This window comes from Capricornis sumatraensis, chromosome 7, assembly GCF_032405125.1.
Source record: "Capricornis sumatraensis isolate serow.1 chromosome 7, serow.2, whole genome shotgun sequence".
Classification (NCBI taxonomy): Eukaryota; Metazoa; Chordata; class Mammalia; order Artiodactyla; family Bovidae; genus Capricornis; species Capricornis sumatraensis.
Genome location: NC_091075.1, coordinates 119283278 through 119300615, shown reverse-complemented (window position 1 = coordinate 119300615; position 17338 = coordinate 119283278).

Genomic DNA, 17338 nt, shown 5'->3' with positions numbered 1-17338 from the left:
GGTCCCCACCTGGGACGTCCTGCTCCGGCAAGGACCGCTGCCGACTCCTTGGCAGAGATCCCAGGACTCCTGCCCACCGCCAGCAAACCTCTCGCTGGGCTCCCTGCAGAGTGCAGGGCAGCCAGACACCAGCGGCCACAGGTGATCCACCTCAGAACCTTAAGACCAATGTCCCGTTCGACTCCAGCCCCGTGGAACAGGCCCGATCCATCGCCTTGGGGTTCCCGCCCCCAGCACGAGATCGGTTGCCGAGAACCAGAGCACAGGGGACCCTCAGGCTTCCAGGGTCGCAAACCGGCTCCGCACATGGCCGTGGAGCGTCCCCTAAAGACTCTGGGCCTCCAGGTCATCGGGGAGGAGAGGGCGACCTGAAAGCCCGAGCGGGACGATGGTCCACCACGGACCAGAGCCAAACACGATTTCCAAGTGTCGGAAGCACGTGCTGTGGGACACAACTCCTCAGAAGGACAGGTCCGAGGGTGGAGTGCAGATTTGTACACCGGCAGCCCCAAGGCAGAGTCTACTCTTAGCCAAGCATCCCAACCAGTTTGGGTGAACTCCTTAGATTCCCTAGTGTACGAGCCCAAACCCGCCTCCCCAGCTTCCTTGAAACTAGTGTGGACAAGGTAAAAGGGAGACAGCATCGGAGTGAAGCCAGGATTCCTGCGTCATAAGCCTACATAGTTAAACAGTGACTATTTAGCCGTAGGTCTGTGGCCATATACTGCTGAGCATAATGGGGTTTACGACTTGGTTCTGTTAGAGATACTTAGCGTATTCTTTGAGGCGACCGAGATTCTAGGTACAAGTCCCGAGGCTCTCTCTTCGGGGCTCTGGGTTTCCATTGGTATGCCGTTCCCATAGATACTGGGCATAGAGCTCAAAGTCCACAGTCCGACCCAAGATGGATCCTGCTCTCACGATAGAGCCCGTGACATTTCCTCCTTCACAGGGACCCCACCTGGGACGTCCTGCTTCACCGAGGACCAGCGCTGATTCTTTGGCAGAGATCCCAGGACTCCTGCCCACGGCCAGCAAATCTCTCGCTGGGCTCCCTGCAGAGCGCAGGGCAGCCAGAGACCAGCGGCCACAGGTGACCCACCTCGGATCCTTAAGAGCAAATTCCCGTGGGATTCCAGCCCCATGGAACAGCCCCGATCCGTCGCTTTGGGATTCCCGCCCCCAGCACGAGATCGGTTGCCGAGATCCGGAGCACAGGGCACCCTCAGGCTTCCGGGGTCGCACCGGCTGGGCACACGGCAGCAGAACGTCCCCTAAGGACTCTGGGCCTCCAGGTCATCGGGGAGGAGAGGGCGACCTGAAAGCCCGAGCGGGACGATGGTCCACCACGGACCAGAGCCCTACACAAGTTCCAGGTGTCGGAAGCTTATGCTGTGGGACACAATCCTTCAGAAGGTCAGGGCTGAGGGTGGAGTGCAGATTTTTACACTGGCAGCCCCAAGGCAGAGTCTCCTCTTAGCCAAGGATCCCGACCAGTTTCTGTGAACTCCTTAGATTCCCTAGTGTACGAGCCCAAACCCGCCTCCCCAGCTTCCTTGAAACTAGTGTGGACAAGGTAAAAGTGAGACAGCATCGGAGTGAAGCCAGGATTCCTGCGTCATAAGCCTGCATAGTTAAACAGTGGCCATTTAGCCATAGGTCTGTGGTCGTATCCCGCTGAGCATAATGGGGTTTACGACTTGGTTCTGTTAGAGATACTTAGCATATTCTTTGAGGCGACCGGGAGTCTAGGTACAAGTCCCGAGGCTCTCTCTTCGGGGCTCTGGGTTTCCATTGGTGTGCCGTTCCCATAGACACTGGGCATAGAGCTCAAAGTCCACAGTCCGACCCAAGATGGATCCTGCTCTCACGATAGAGCCCGTGACATTTCCTCCTCCACAGGGTCCCCACCTGGGACGTCGTGTTCGGCCAAGGACCGCCGCCGACTCCTTGGCAGAGATCCCAGGACTCCTGCCCACCGCCAGCAAATCTTTCACTGGGCTCCCTGCAGAGGGCAGGGCAGCCAGAGACCAGCGGCCACAGGTGACCCACCTCGGGTCCTTTAGGCCAAAGTCCCATTGGACTCCACCCCGTGCAACAGGCTCGATCGGTCCCCTGGGGATTCCCGCCCCTAGCACGAGATCAGTTGCCGAGAACCGGAGCACATGGCACCCTCAGGCATCCGGGGTCCCACCGGCTGGGCACACGGCCGCAGAGCGTCCCCTGAGGTCTCTGGGCCTCCAGGCCATCAGGGAGGAGAGGGCGACCTGAAAGCCCGAGCGGGACGATGGTCCACCTCGGACCAGAGCCCTACAGGAGGTCAGATGTCGGAAGAACATGCTGTGGGACACAACTCCTTCTGACGGACAGGGCCGAGGGTGGAGTGCAGATTATTACACCGGCAGCCCCAAGGCAGAGTCTACTCTTACCCAAGCATCCCAACCAGTTTGGGTGAACTTCTTAGATACACTAGTGTACGAGCCCAAACCCGCCTCCCCAGCTTCCTTGAAACTAGTTTGGCAAGGTAAAAGGGAGACAGCATCGGAGTGAAGCCAGGATTCCTGCGTCATAAGCCTACATAGTTAAACAGTGACCATTTAGCCATAGGTCTGTTTCCATATACTGCTGAGCATAATGGGGTTTACGACTTGGTTCTGTTAGAGATACTTAGCGTATTCTTTGAGGCGACTGAGATTCTAGGTACAAGTCCCGAGGCTCCTCCTTTGGGGCTCTGGGTTTCCATTGGTATGCCGTTCCCATAGATACTGGGCATAGAGCTCAAAGTCCACAGTCTGACCCAAGATGGATCCTGCTCTCACGATAGAGCCCGTGACATTTCCTCCTTCACAGGGACCCCACCTGGGACGTTCTGCTTCACCGAGGACCAGCGCTGATTCTTTGGCAGAGATCCCAGGACTCCTGCCCACGGCCAGCAAATCTCTCGCTGGGCTCCCTGCAGAGCGCAGGGCAGCCAGAAACGAGCGGCCACAGGTGACCCAGCTCGGATCCTTAAGACCAAAATCCCGTTGGATTCCAGCGCCATGGAACAGCCCCGATCCGTCGCTTTGGGATTCCCGACCCCAGCACGAGATCGGCTGCCAAGATCCGGAGCACAGGGCACCCTCAGGCTTCCGGTGTCGCACCCCCTGGGCACACGGCCGTAGAGCGTCCCTTAAGGACTCTGGGCCTCCAGGTCATCGGGGAGGAGAGGGCGACCTGAAAGCCCAAGCGGGACGATGGTCCATCACGGACCAGAGCCCTACACGAGGTCCAGGTGTCGGAAGCACATGTTGTGGGACACAACTCCGTCAGAAGGACAGGGCCCAGGGTGGAGTGCAGATTATGACACTGGCAGCCCCTAGGCAGAGTCTCCTCTTAGCCAAGGATCCCGACCAGTTTTTGTGAACTCCTTAGATACCCTAGTGTACGAGCCCAAACCCGCCTCCCTAGCTTCCTTGTAATTAGTCTAGACAAGGTACAAGTTATATAGGGTCGAAGTTAAGCCATGATTCATGTGTCATAAGCCTACATACTTAAACAATGGCCATTGAGCCATAGGTCTGTGGCCATATCCCGCTGAGCATAATGGGGTTTACGACTTGGTTCTGATAGAGATACTTAACATATTCTTTGATGCGACGGAGAGTCCAGATGCAAGTCCCGAGGCTCCTTCTCGGGGCTGTGGGTTTCGGTTGGTATGCCGTTCCCATATTCACTGGGCAAAGAGCTCAAAGACCATAGTCCGACCCAAGATGGATCCTGCTCTCATGATAGATGCCGTGACGTTTCCTCCTTCACAGGGTCCCCACCTGGTACGTCCTGCTCCACCTAGGACCACCGCAACCTATGTGGCAGAGATCCCAGGACTCCTGCCCACAGCCAGCATACCTCTGGCTGGGCTCCCTGCAGATCGCAGGGCAGCCAGAGACCAGCGGCCACAGGTGACCCACCTCGGGTTCTTAAGACCAAAGTCCCATTGGACTCCACCCCTTGGAACAGGCCCGATCCGGAGCCTTGGGACACCCGCCCCCAGCACGAGATCGGTTGCCAAGAACCGGAGCACAGGGCACCCTCAGGCTTCCGGGGTCGCACACCGGCTCCGCACACGGCCGCAGAGCGTCCCCTAAGGACTCTGGGCCTCCAGGTCATCGGGGAGGAGAGGGTGACCTGAAAGCCCGAGCGGGACGATAGTCCACCACGGACCAGAGCCAAACACGAATTCCAAGTATCGGAAGCACGCGCTGTCGGACACAACTGCCTCAGAAGGACAGGTCCGAGAGTGGAGTGCAGATTTTTACACCGGCAGCCCCAAGGCAGAGTCTACTCTTAGCCAAGCATCCCAACCAGTTTGGGTGAACTCCTTAGATTCCCTAGTGTACGAGCCCAAACCCGCCTCCCAGCTTCCTTGAAACTAGTGTGGACAAGGTAAAAGGGAGACAGCATCGGAGTGAAGCCAGGATTCCTGCGTCATAAGCCTACATAGTTAAACAGTGACCATTTAGCCATACGTCTGTTTCCATATACTGCTGAGCATAATGGGGTTTACGACTTGGTTCTGTTAGAGATACTTAGTGTATTCTTTGAGGTGACCGAGATTCTAGGTACAAGTCCCGAGGCTCCTCCTTTGGGGCTCTGGGTTTCCATTGGTATGCCGTTCCCATAGATACTGGGCATAGAGCTCAAAGTCCACAGTCCGACCCAAGATGGATCCTGCTCTCACGATAGAGCCCGTGACATTTCCTCCTTCACAGGGACCCCACCTGGGACGTCCTGCTTCTCCGAGGACCAGCGCTGATTCTTTGGCAGAGATCCCAGGACTCCTGCCCACGGCCAGCAAATCTCTCGCTGGGCTCCCTGCAGAGCGCAGGGCAGCCAGAGACCAGCGGCCACAGGTAACCCACCTCGGATCCTTAAGACCAAAATCCCGTTGGATTCCAGCCCCATGGAACAGCCCCGATCCGTCGCTTCGGGATTCCCGCCCCCAGCACGAGATCGGTTGCCGAGATCCGGAGCACAGGGCACCCTCAGGCTTCCGGGGTCGCACCGGCTGGGCACACGGCCGCAGAGCGTCCCCTAATGACTCTGGGCCTCCAGGTCATCGGGGAGGAGAGGGCGACCTGAAAGCCCGAGCGGGGCGATGGTCCACCACGGACCAGAGCCCTACACGAGGTCCAGATGTCAGAAGAACATGCTGTGGGACACAACTCCTTTAGAAGGACAGGGCCGAGGGTGGAGTGCAGATTATTACACCGGCAGCCCCAAGGCAGGGTCTACTCTTAGCCAAGCATCCCGACCAGTTTGTGTGAACTCCTTAGATACCCTAGTATACAAGCCCAAACCCACCTCCCCAGCTTCCTTGAAACTAGTCTGGATAAGGTAAAAGGGAGACAGCATCGGAATGAAGCCAGGATTCCTGCGTCATAAGCCTACATAATTAAACAGTGACCATTTAGCCATAGCTCTGTGGCCATATACTGCTGAGCATAATGGGGTTTACGACTTGGTTCTGTTGAGATACTTAGCGTATTCTTTGAGGCGACCTAGAGTCTAGGTACAAGTCCCGAGGCTCCTCCTTTGGGGCTCTGGGTTTCCATTGGTATGCCGTTCCCATAGATACTGGGCATAGAGCTCAAAGTCCACAGTCCGACCCAAGATGGATCCTGCTCTCACGATAGAGCCCGTGACGTTTCCTCCTTCACAGGGTCCCCACCTGGGACGTCCTGCTCTGCCAAGGACCGCCGCTGACTCTTTGGCAGAGATCCCAGGACTCCTGCCCACGGCCAGCTTATCTCTCGCTGCGCTTCCTGCAGAGCACAGGGCAGCCAGAGACCAGCGGCCACAGGTGACCCACCTCGGGTTCTTAAGACCAAAATCCCGTTGGATTCCAGCCCCATGGAACAGCCCCGATCCGTCGCTTTGGGATTCCCGCCCCCAGCACGAGATCGGTTGCCGAGATCCGGAGCACAGGGCACCCTCAGGCTTCCGGGGTCGCACCGGCTGGGTACACGGCCGTAGAGCGTCCCCTAAGGACTCAGGGCCTCCAGGTCATCGGGGAGGAGAGGGCGACCTGAAAGCCCGAGCGGGACGATGGTCCACTACGGACCAGAGCCCTACACGAGGTCCAGGTGTCGGAACCACATGCTGTGGGACACAACTCCTTCAGAAGGACAGGGCCCAGGGTGGAGTGCAGATTTTGACACCGGCAGCCCCTAGGCAGAGTCTCCTCTTAGCCAAGCATCCCAACCAGTTTGGGTGAACTCCTTAGATTCCCTAGTGTAAGAGCCCAAACCCGCCTCCCCAGCTTCCTTGAAACTAGTGTGGACAAGGTAAAAGGGAGACAGCATCGGAGTGAAGCCAGGATTCCTGCGTCATAAACCTACATAGTTAAACAGTGCCCATTTAGCCATAGGTCTGTGGACATATACTGCTGAGCATAATGGGGTTTACGACTTGGTTCTGTTAGAGATACTTAGCGTATTCCTTTAGGCGACCGAGAGTCTAGGTACAAGTCCCGAGGCTCCTCCTTTGGGGCTCTGGGTTTCCATTTGTATGCCGTTCCCATAGATACTGGGCATAGAGCTCAAAGTCCACAGTCCGACCCAAGATGGATCCTGCTCTCACGATAGAGCCCGTGACGTTTCCTCCTTCACAGGGTCCCCACCTGGGACGTCCTGCTCTGCCAAGTACCGCCGCTGACTCTTTGGCAGAGATCCCAGGACTCCTGCCCACTGCCAGCAAACCTCTCGCTGGGCTCCCTGCAGAGGGCAGGGCAACCAGAGACCAGCGGCCACAGGTGATCCACCTCGGGTTCTTAAGACCAAAGTCCCATTGGACTCCTCCCCGTGCAACAGGCACGGTCCGTCCCCTGGGGATTCCCGCCCCTAGCCCTAGATCAGTTCCCGAGACCCGGAGCACAGGGCACCCTCAGGCTTCCGGGGTCCCACCGCCTGGGCACACGGCTGCAGAGCGTCCCCTGAGGACTCTGGGCCTCCAGGTCATCGGGGAGGAGAGGGCGACCTGAAAGCCCGAGCGGGATGATGGTAGACCTCGGACCAGAGCCTTACACGAGGTCCAGATGTCAGAAGAACATGCTGTGGGACACAACTCCTTCTACGGACAGGGCCGAGGGTGGAGTGCAGATTGTTACACCGGCTGCCCCAAGGCAGAGTCTCCTCTTAGCCATGTATCCCGACCAGTTTCTGTGAACTCCTTAGATTCCCTAGTGTACGAGCCCAAACCCGCCTCCCCAGCTTCCTTGAAACTAGTGTGGACAAGGTAAAAATGGAGACAGCATCGGAGTGAAGCCAGGATTCCTGCGTCATAAGCCTACATAGTTAAACACTGACCATTTAGCCATAGGTCTGTGGCCATATACTGCTGAGCATAATGGGGCTTACGACTTGGTTCTGTTAGAGATACTTAGCGTATTCTTTGAGGCGACCGAGAGTCTAGGAACAAGTCCCGAGGCTCCTCCTTTGGGGCTCTGGGTTTCCATTGGTATGCCGTTCCCATAGATACTGGGCATAGAGCTCAAAGTCCACAGTCTGACCCAAGATGGATCCTGCTCTCACGATAGAGCCCGTGACATTTCCTCCTTCACAGGGACCCCACCTGGGTCGTCCTGCTTCCCCGAGGACCACCGCTGATTCTTTGGCAGAGATCCCAGGACTCCTGCCCACGGCCAGCTTATCTCTCGCTGCGCTTCCTGCAGAGCACAGGGCATCCAGAGACCAGCGGCCACAGGTGACCCACCTCGGATCCTTAAGACCAAAATCCCGTTGGATTCCAGCCCCATGGAAAAGCCCCGATCCGTCGCCTTGGGATTCCCGCCCCCAGCACGAGATCGGTTGCCGAGATCCGGAGCACAGGGCACCCTCAGGCTTCCGGGGTCGCACCGGCTGGGCACACGGCCGCAGAGCGTCCCCTAAGGACTCTGGGCCTCCAGGTCATCGGGGAGGAGAGGGCGACCTGAAAGCCCGAGCGGGACGATGGTCCACCACGGACCAGAGCCCTACACGAGGTCCAGGTGTCGGAACCACATGCTGTGGGACACAACTCCGTCAGAAGGACAGGGCCCAGGGTGGAGTGCAGATTATTACCCCAGCAGCCCCTAGGCAGAGTCTCCTTTTAGCCAAGGATCCCGACCAGTTTTTGTGAACTCCTTAGATACCCTAGTGTACGAGCCCAAACCCGCCTCCCCAGCTTCCTTGAAATTAGTCTAGACAAGGTACAAGGTATATAGCGTCGGAGTTAAGCCAGGATTAATCTGTCATAAGGCTACATAGTTAAACAATGGCCATTTAGCCATAGGTCTGTGGCCATATCCCGCTGAGCATAATGGGGTTTAGGACTTGGTTCTGATAGAGATACTTAACATATTCTTTGAGGCGACGGAGAGTCCAGATGCAAGTCCCGAGGCTCCTTCTTCGGGGCTGTGGGTTTCCGTTGGTATGCCGTTCCCATATTTACTCAGCATAGAGCTCAAAGACCACAGTCCGACCCAAGATGGATCCTGCTCTCATGATAGATCCCGTGACGTTTCCTCCTTCACAGGGTCCCCACCTGGGACGTCCTGCTCCACCGAGGACCACCGCAACCTATGTGGCAGAGATCCCAGGACTCTTGCCCACAGCCAGCATACCTCTGGCTGGGCTCCCTGCATATCGCAGGGCAGCCAGAGACCAGCGGCCACAGGTGACCCACCTCGGGTTCTTAAGACCAAAGTCCCGTTTTACTCCACCCCTTGGAACAGGCCCGATCCGGCGCCTTGGGACTCCCGCCCCCAGCACGAGATCGGTTGCCAAGATCCGGAGCACAGGGCACCCTCAGGCTTCCGGGGTCGCACACCGGCTCCGCACACGGCCGCAGAGCGTCCCCTAAGGACTCTGGGCCTCCAGGTCATAGGGGAGGAGAGGGCGACCTGAAAGCCCGAGCGGGACGATGGTCCACCACGGACCAGAGCCAAAGACGAATTCCAAGTGTCGGAAGCACGCGCTGTGGGACACAACTGCCTCAGAAGGACAGGTCCGAGGGTGGAGTGCAGATTTTTACACCGGCAGCCCCAAGGCAGAGTCTACTCTTAGCCAAGCATCCCAACCAGTTTGGGTGAACTCCTTAGATTCCCTAGTGTAAGAGCCCAAACCCGCCTCCCCAGCTTCCTTGAAACTAGTGTGGACAAGGTAAAAGGGAGACAGCATCGGAGTGAAGCCCGGATTCCTGCGTCATAAACCTACATAGCTAAACAGTGCCCATTTAGCCATAGGTCTGTGGCCATATACTGCTGAGCATAATGGGGTTTACGACTTGGTTCTGTTAGAGATACTTAGCGTATTATTTGAGGCGACCAAGATTCTAGGTACAAGTCCCGAGGCTCCTCCTTTGGGGCTCTGGGTTTCCATTGGTGTGCCGTTCCCATAGACACTGGGCATAGAGCTCAAAGTCCACAGTCTGACCCAAGATGGATCCTGCTCTCACGATAGAGCCCGTGACGTTTCCTCCTTCACAGGGTCCCCACCTGGGACGTCCTGCTCCACCAAGGGACGCTGCTGACTCTTTGGCAGAGATCCCAGGACTCCTGCCCATGGCCAGCAAACCTCTCGCTGGGCTCCCTGCAGAGTGCAGGGCAGCCAGAGACCAGCGGCCACAGGTGACCCACCTCAGAACCTTAAGACCAATGTCCCGTTCGCCTCCAGCCCCGTGGAACAGGCCCAATCCGTCGCCTTGGGGTTCCCGCCCCCAGCACGAGATCGGTTGCCGAGATCCGGAGCACAGGGCACCCTCAGGCTTCCGGGGTCGCACCGGCTGGGCACACGGCAGCAGAGCGTCCACTAAGGACTCTGGGTCTCCAGGTCATCGGGGAGGAGAGGGCGACCTGAAAGCCCGAGAGGGACGATGGTCCACCACGGACCAGAGCCCTACACGAGGTCCAGGTGTCAGAATAACATTCTGTGCGACACAACTCCGTCAGAAGGACAGTGCCCAGGGTGGAGTGCAGATTATTACACCGGCAGCGCCTAGGCAGAGTCTCCTCTTAGCCAAGGATCCCGACCAGTTTTTGTGAACTCCTTAGATACCCTAGTGTACGAGCCCAAATCCGCCTCCCCAACTTCCTTGAACCTAGTCTGGACAAGGTAAAAGGGAGACAGCTTCGGAGTGAAGCCAGGATTTCTGCATCATAAGCCTATGGAGTGAAACAGTGGCCATTTAGCCATAGGTCTGTGGTCGTATCCCGCTGAGCATAATGCAGTTTACGACTTGGTTCTGTTAGAGATACTTAGCGTATTCTTTGAGGCGACCGAGACACTAGGTACAAGTCCCGAGGCTCCTTCTTCTGGGCTCTGGGTTCCTATTGGTATGCCGTTCCCATAGACACTGGGCATCGAGCTCAAAGTCCACAGTCCGACCCAAGATGGATCCTGCTCTCACCATAGAGCCTGTGACGTTTCCTCCTCACAGAGTCCCCACCTGGGACGTCCTGCTCCGCCAAGGACCGCCGCTGACTCTTTGGCAGAGATCCCAGGACTCCTGCCCACCTCCAGCAAACCTCCCGCTGGGCTCGCTGCAGAGTGCAGGGCAGCCAGAGACCAGCGGCCACAGGTGACCCAACTCAGAACCTTAAGACCAATGTCCCGTTCGACTCCAGCCCCGTGGAACAGGCCCGATCCATTGCCTTGGGGTTCCCGCCCCCAGCACGAGATAGGTTGCTGAGAACCGGAGCACAGGGCACTCTCAGGCTTCCAGGGTCGCACACCGGCTCCGCACACGGCCGTGGAGCGTCCTCTAAGGACTCTGGGCCTCCAGGTCATCGGGGAGGAGAGGGCGACCTGAAAGCCCGAGCGGGACGATGGTCCACCTCGGACAAGATCCCTACACGAGGTCCAGGTGTCGGAAGAATGCGTTGTGGGACGCAACTCCTTTAGAAGTACAGGGCCGAGGGTGGAGTGCAGATTTTTACACCGGCAGCCCCAAGGCCGAGTCTCCTCTCAGCCAAGGATCCCGACCAGTTTCTCTGAACTCCTTAGATTCCCTAGTGTCCGAGCCCAAACCCACCTCCCCAGCTTCCTTGAAACTAGTCTGCACAAGGTACAAGGTATATAGCATCGGAGTGAAGCTAGGATTCCTGCGTCATAATTCTACATAGTTAAACAGTGGCAATTTGGCCATAGGTCTGTGGCCATATCCTGCTGAGCATAATGGGGTTTACGACTTGGTTCTGTTAGGGATACTTAGCGTATTCTTTGAGGCGACCGAGACTCTAGGTACAAGTCCCGAGGCTCCTTTGGGGCTCTGGGTTTCCATTGGTATGCCGTTCCCATAGATACTGGGCATAGAGCTCAAAGTCCACAGTCCGACCCAAGATGGTTCCTGCTCTCACGATAGAGCCCGTGACGTTTCCTCCTTCACAGGGTCCCCACCTGGGACGTCCTGCTCCACCAAGGACCGCTGCTGACTCTTTGGCAGAGATCCCAGGACTCCTACCCATGGCCAGCAAACCTCTCGCTGGGCTCCCCGCTGAGCCGACGACAGCCAGAGACCAGCGGTAACAGGTGACCCACCTCAGAACCTTAAGACCAATGTCCCGCTGGACTCCATCCCCGTGGTTCAGGCCCGATCCCTGGCCTTTGGATTCCCCGCCCGCAGCCCAAGATCGGGCGCCGAGAATAGGACACGGGACCCTCAGGCTTCTGGGGACGCACACTGGCTCCCCACACGGCCTCGGAGCGCCCCGGAAAGACTCCGGGTCTCCAGGTCGCCGGGGAGGAGAGGGCGACCTGAAAGCCCGAGCGGGACGATGGTCCACCTCGGACCAGAGCCCTACACGAGGTCCAGGTGTCGTAAGCACACGCTGCGGGACACAACCCCCTCAGAAGGACAGTGCCGATGGTGGAGTGCAGATTATTACACCGGCAGCCCCTAGGCAGAGTCTCCTCTTAGCCAAGCATCCCGACCAGTTTTTGTGAACTCTTTAGATACCCTAGTGTACGAGCCCAAAACCGCCTCCCTAGCTTCCTTGAAATTAGTCTGGACAAGGTAGAAGGGAGATAGCATTGGAGTTAAGCCAGGATTCATGTGTCTTAAGGCTACATAGTTAAAGTATGGCCATTTAGCCATAGGTCTGTGGCCATATCCCGCTGAGCATGATGGGGTTTACGACTTGGTTCTGTTAGAGATACTTAGCGTATTCTTTGAGGCGACCGAGAGTCTAGGTACAATTCCCGAGGCTCCTTCTTCGGGGCTCTGGGTTTCCATTGGTGTGCCGTTCCCATAGACACTGGGCATAGAGCTCAAAGTCCACAGTCCGACCCAAATGGATCGCGCTCTCAAGATAGAGGCCGTGACCTTTCCTCTTTCACAGGGTCCCCACCTGGGACATACTGCTCTGCCGAGGACCGCCGCTGACTCTTTGGGAGAGATCCCAGGACTCCTGCCCACGGCCAGCAAACCTCTCCGTGGGCTCCCTGCAGAGCCGAGGGCAGCCAGAGACCGGCGGCCACAGGTGACCCACCTCGGAACCTTAAGACCAAGGTCCCCTTGGACTCCAGACCTGTGAAGGTGGCCCGATCCCTCACCTTTGTGTTCCCCTCCTGCAGCCTGAGATCGGGCGTGGAGAACCGGAGCACAGGGCACTCTCAGGCCTCCGGGATCGCACACCAGCTCCGCACACGGCTGCAGAGCGCCCCCGAAAGACTCCGGGCTTCCAGCTCGCTGCGGAGCCACGGACGACCTCAGCTCTTGAGTCTGGCAGGAGGTCGGGTAATGGGGACCGGACGGCTACCTCCATCCGGCCACCTGGGCGAGACCACCTCGAGACCCCGGTTCCCCACGTGCCTCGGCCTTCCACCGCCGGGTGTGGCCTGCAGGCTCTCGCTGCAGACTTTGGTGCCGGCTGCGTCCATGGGAGACAAGGTCGGAAATGCCAGCGCCTCCTGGCCGGGGCTCGGACCTATTCCCTCTGTGGTCCGCCTGGTGTGTTTGAGTGCCGAGGCGCTGATGGGCCGCGGGCCTGGAGACCGCTGGCCTGGGGCCAGTTTATGCAGGCTCTTGGTGGTTTCTGCCCTGGTGTTCTGGAGAGTTTTCTCCAGAGGGCGAGAGGGATGCCCTGCCCTCCAACAGCAGAGGATGATAAACCAGAGAGGTAAAGGTGGGCAGGGCACCCGAGACCGTGTCCCAGGAGAGCCCCCCTCCCATAGGCACCCTGGAGTTGTTAGCTGAGCTGGGCCTGCTCAGGGACAGGTACTCCCAGCTGGAGGAGGAGGTGGAGGCACTGAAACAACAGGCAGAACACCTGGGGCGCCAGGAAGCAAGGGTCCAAGACCCGGAGAGCTTCTTCATCACCTTCGGGGCTTCCTGGAAGCCTGTTCCCCGGGACAGGTTGTCTGTGTCCCCCCATCCCCGGGAAGGAGCTCCTGAATAAACAGTTTTCTGTATAAGACATTGTCCCGTGATGGTTGCGCCGGGTCAAGGGCTGCTCCAGCCCACACGTGTCCTCGCCCTGCAGCCAGCCGGCTCGGAACCGCAGATCCCCCCGGCTCACGGCCAGTGCCGGGTGCCACTCTGACGGGAGGGAAAGCAGCAGAGGGGAGCCCCACCCGGGGGTTCCCACGGAGACCCTTTCTGGCACAGGCATCCCAGCCAGTCGGTGGCAGAACTTGGGTTTGGGCCTCGACACTGTGGCAGCAGGTGCCAGGCTCACGCAGACCTCCGGGGAGCAAACGTGGTGTTGGCGGTGGGCGAGGCCAGGCTGGAGACAGGTCGGGGCGCCGGCTGCCCTGGGCTCGTGGGGACAGCACTCGGGGGCGCCGCGGCTCGGATGGCCCGCGCTCAGCGCACCCTGGGGCGGGGCCCAAGGCAGTCCCAGGACGAAGGATGTGGAGGTGCAGGGTGGGGGCCGCCACCCGGCTGTCCCCTCAGCCCAGACTCCAGTCCTGGGAAGGGAGGTGCTTGGAGCCCGGGGAAGCCGCAGCCCGGCCAGGCGTCTGCGTGGGGGCTGAGCGTGGTGGCCCCGCGGCTCGAGGCCTCTCCCCCGGCCAGGGTTCTCTGTCATGGGCACAGAGCCTGTGGGCACGTGGCTTCCATCCATGCTCCAGAACTGATGAGGTATGGCTGTGGACGATCTCGGCAGCAACAGCCAAACGTCCTGACACGCTGACTGTGGTCCCGCCAGCTGTGCACCAGGACCCGTCTTTCCGAGAGGGACTGGGCGGTCTGGTAGCCCCCAGGCCCGGCCCCGGCCACCCTCCAGCACTCACCTCCCACGGCAAAGCAGGAGAGACCACACTGAATCGGGTTCTCTGGGAGGCTCTTGGGGGTTTCTGCCGGGAGCGATTGCTGGTTCCGGTGTGACGTGGTGAGCAGCCTGCCAGTCTGGCTTCCGTAGCAGCGGCCCGGCCCGCTGGCAAGTGAGCAGGCTCCGTCCTGTCCACACCTTCACTGACACCTGTTACTTTGTCTCTGGATGATTTTGTTTTTCCTGGCTTTGTATTTTGTTCCTGGGAAAGCACATTAAGGAGCAGGGGCCGCGCACACTACACACACACACACACAAATTAAGTAACTTTTTTTATACTAATAAAGGTTATTCAAAATGGGCCAAGTAATTAAAATGCAGCTTTATCTTCAAATACAAGAATTCTCAGAATGAATTCCCCCAGACAGATTTGGGGGGATTCACAGAACGTCTCTGCCATGCAAATCTCTGGGCTTTCGTGTTCCTGGAGTCTTATTCTGACACCCCACCTGCTGGATCTGGAGGCACTTGTAGGCGGAGCCCCAGAGATGGGGCATCAAGAGAAGAGGGGGTGAGCTGGCACTTCCCCAGTGGTCTAGTGGTTAAGACTCCAGAGGAGGCCTGGGTTTCATCCCTGGTGGGGGAACTAAGATCCTGCAAAGGCAAGTGAGTGAAATTCGCTCAGTCGTGCCCAACATTTTGCGACCCCTTGGACTTATTTTTGGGCTCCAAAATCACTGCAGATGGTGACTGCAGCCATGAAATTAAAAGACGCTTACTCCTTGGAAGAAAAGTTATGACCAACCTAGATAGTATATTCAAAAGCAGAGACATTACTTTGCCGACTAAGGTCCGTCTAGTCAAGGCTATGGTTTTTCCTGTGGTCATGTATGGATGTGAGAGTTGGACTGTGAAGGCTGAGCGCCCAAGAATTGATGCTTTTGAACTGTGGTGTTGGAGAAGACTCTTGAGAGTCCCTTGGACTGCAAGGAGATCCAACCAGTCCATTCTGAAGGAGATCAGCCCTGGGATTTCTTTGGAAGGAATGATGCTAAAGCTGAAACTCCAGTACTTTGGCCACCTCATGCGAAGAGTTGACTCATTGGGAAAGACTCCGATGCTGGGAGGGACTGGGGGCAGGAGGAGAAGGGGACGACTGAGGATGAGATGGCTGGATGGCATCACGGACTTGATGGACGTGAGTCTGAGTGAACTCCGGGAGATGGTGATGGACAGGGAGGCCTGGCATGCTGCGATTCATGGGGTGGCGAAGAGTGGGACACGACCGAGCGACTGAACTGAACTGAACTGACTTATAGTCCGTGGAGTTCTCCAGGCCAGAATACTGGAGTGGGTAGCCTTTCCCACAAGCCACTGGCAGTCTGCTACGTGGGAAGACCCTGATTCTTGATCAGTGATGCTTTCAAGGAAAGATGTTGATCAAAAGGGGAAAATGTGGAATTCATTAAGGAATAGTCAGCTAACCTTTGGAGTTAAGGCAGGCCCTTAGGAGGCGCTCTCATACCCTCCTCGCATGTCAATTTCCCTGACTGGAAGAGACTTCTACCTGCTTTCTGGCAGGAAGGAGAAAACTTCCCTCTGCCCCTGCCCCCAGCAGCCCAGCTAATTTGGAAGATTCTGTGCTTTGCCCCTCCAGTGGACTCTGGCTATCAGAGCCCCACCCAGATTTTTCCCCTAGAAAACAAGCTCCCAGGGCCTGTGCTCCGGATTTGCCTGCGGTGGGCCTTTCTCTGTGCGTTCTGAACTCGGGTCCCTCCACTGTGTTTATTACAGCTAATCTGGTGCTTGAAGTGGTCTGTCTTTGTGGCTAATGGTATTGAGGATCTTTTCATTTGTTCTTTAGCTGTTCGTGTACCCTCTTTGGTGAAATGTGTTGCCCACGTAAAAAATTAAGATATTATTAAATTACAGATCTTTTTATTCAGCTGGTAAAGAATCTGCCTGCAATGCGGGAGACCTGGATTCGATCCCTGGGTGGGAAGATCCCCTGGAGAAGGGAAATGCTACCCACTCCAGTATTCTGGCCTAGAGAATTCCATACACAGTCCATGGGGTCGCAAAGAGTCGGACACGACTGAGCGGCTTTCACTTAATTTCTCGTTTACTGGTGAAAAAAACTGGCCGTCATACTATTATAGCTGACAGAGGCTTCGTTAGTTAGCCTTTAGCTGCGCAGACTCTGAAAGCCCTGATGTATTTACTCAGGTTGACGTGTGTGTGTGTGTGTGTGTGTGTGTGCGTGCGTGCGTGCGTGTGTGTGTGTGGCGAGGCTGGTGAAGATGTCTGTAGACGGTCCAGACGGCGTGCCCCCCGCAACAGTGGATTTCTTGTGCCGCCTCAGGTGCATGGGTTTTTAACGCTAATGTTTCTTTTAAAAAATCATTTCAAAGAAGAGTGTGAAATCTGGCTTAATTTGAAAGTCTTCTAACTAGTGAAACCTAATTTAATTTCTGTTTTTGCAAGGACTAAAAGGGGACAAGTATATGGAGCGGTTTGAAAGGCAACTCGAGTCGGTGCGGGAGCCAGGGACGCCGGAGGCTCTGCCCGCACCGGGCCTTGGTACACTGTGGCGGCCTCTTTCCTTACCGAGTTCAGAACCGCCACCTCCCCTCCCCAACGCGGGTGCCTGGGCCGCCGCTGTGGGCTGCAGACGCGCCCCTCTGCGGAGAGCAGCCCACGCACAGGCGCTGGTAGCCTGCAGACGCCCTGGCACAGCGGGCTCACTAGCTGGGGGCCGGGCCGCGAGAGCCCCGTGACCGCCAGGGCCGCGCTGCTCGCGGGAGCGCGCTCCCCACCCCGCGGGAGCCCCCGACCGCCCGCGCCGGGCCCAGGGCCGCAGGGAACCGGCAGCTTCGCGCACAGATCGGCCGGCCCGCCCCGCCTCAGGTTCAAGGAGGGACGCCGCCCAGCCGGGCTTCCCGTTGATTGGCTGGGCGGGAGAAAGGCGGGCGGTGATTGGGCGGGCCGGTGGCCGCGCCTTCTTCCTCGGCCGCCGAACGGCGAGCGGAGGCGCTGGGTGCGGCCGCCGGCCCGCCGCGCCCCCCGACGTCACTACCCGGCGTGCCGCGCGCCGCGCTGCCCCTCCGCCCG